Genomic DNA, 1,569 nt, shown 5'->3' on the forward strand with positions numbered 1-1,569 from the left:
GTGGACTGTCTACATTAAAATTCTTTGCTGAAATATTTAGATTCCTTGTGATCTCCCTCCCTCATTTTCTAGACTGTTATTCAGTAAAATCAAGAAGTAGGGTCTAGAAATCTGTATTTTTGAAAAGTTACCCATACCACATTTTCTTTTTCCATTTAGTAATCTAAATGTCCACCGAAGGATGAATGGATGAAGAAGATGTGGCATATACAATGGAATATTACTCAGCTACTGAAAAAAAGAATGAAATATTGCCATTTGCAGTGACATGGATGGACCAAGAGATTATGATACTAAGTGAAATAAATCAGAAAGAGTGATACAAATACCATATGATATCACTTATATGTGGAACCTAAAAAATGATGCAAAAAAACTTATTTGCAAAACAGAAATAGACTCACAGACACAGACAATAAACTTACGGTTACCAAGGGGAAAGCGAGTGGGAGAAGAATAATTTGGGGAGACCTGGGTCTGATGTCTGGGTTGGGAAGATCCCCTGGAGAAAGAAATGGCAACCCACTCCAGTATTCTTGCCTGGAAAATCTCATGGACAGAAGAGCCTGGAGGGCTACAGTCCATGAGGCACAGAGTCAGACTTGACTGAGCATCTGAGCAATAGCAATATGAAATAGACACAACAAGGACCTACTATCGTTTCCTATAGCATCAGAAACGATTTTCAGGGCTTCCCTTGTGGCTCAGATGGTAAAGAATCTGCCTGCAATGCGGGAGACCTGGGTTCAGTCCCTGGGTTGGGAACATCCCCTGTAGAAGGGAACAGCTACCCACTCCAGTATTCTGGCCTGAAGAACTCCATGGGCTGAATAGTCCATGGGGTCGCAGAGAGTTGGACATGACTGAATGACTTACAGGAAACTTTTCAGTGTCTTGTATAATGTATAACGAAAAATGGGCTTCCCTGGTGGCTCAGTGGTAAAGAAATTGCCTGCCATGCAGGAGACTTAGACTCAATCCCTGAATCCTGGGTCAGGAAGATTCCCTGGAGAAGGGAATGGCAACCCACTCCAGTATTCTTGCCTGGGAATCCCATGGACATACTGGAGCCTGGCAGGCTACAGTATGTCCATGGGATCATAAAAGAGTTGGACACGGCTTAGAAACTAAGCAAATAACAAAAAAAAATGAAAAATTATATATATATATATATATAACTGAATCACTTTGCTATACCTCTGAAATACTGTAAATCAACTATACTTCAACTTTAGAAAAAAAAAAGAAAAAAGTTTATCTAAATTTTGCTGAAATCACTAGTTTGTGTTTCTAATCTAGTTCAACTGTTTATCTGAAGATTGAATTCCCTATGTGACCCATTCAGCAATGGACACTTGGTATGAAGTCAGGTCTTTACCTCTGTTTAAATAACTCCTCTGACAGAAAATGCTTTGCTAAATATCACTGGCCTATAACAGAATAGATACATAGCAAATGTGTGATAAATGATTGAATATACCAATAAAGAAGGAAGAATTGCTGGAATGGAATGAAACTATCTCAAACCAGACTACCATCTTTGGGTTTGGACTATTTTTTGTGTTAGCG

This window comes from Moschus berezovskii, chromosome 1 (genome assembly GCF_049115385.1).
Source record: "Moschus berezovskii isolate FMDL1 chromosome 1, NW_MosBer_1.0, whole genome shotgun sequence".
In the NCBI taxonomy this organism is placed as follows: Eukaryota; Metazoa; Chordata; class Mammalia; order Artiodactyla; family Moschidae; genus Moschus; species Moschus berezovskii.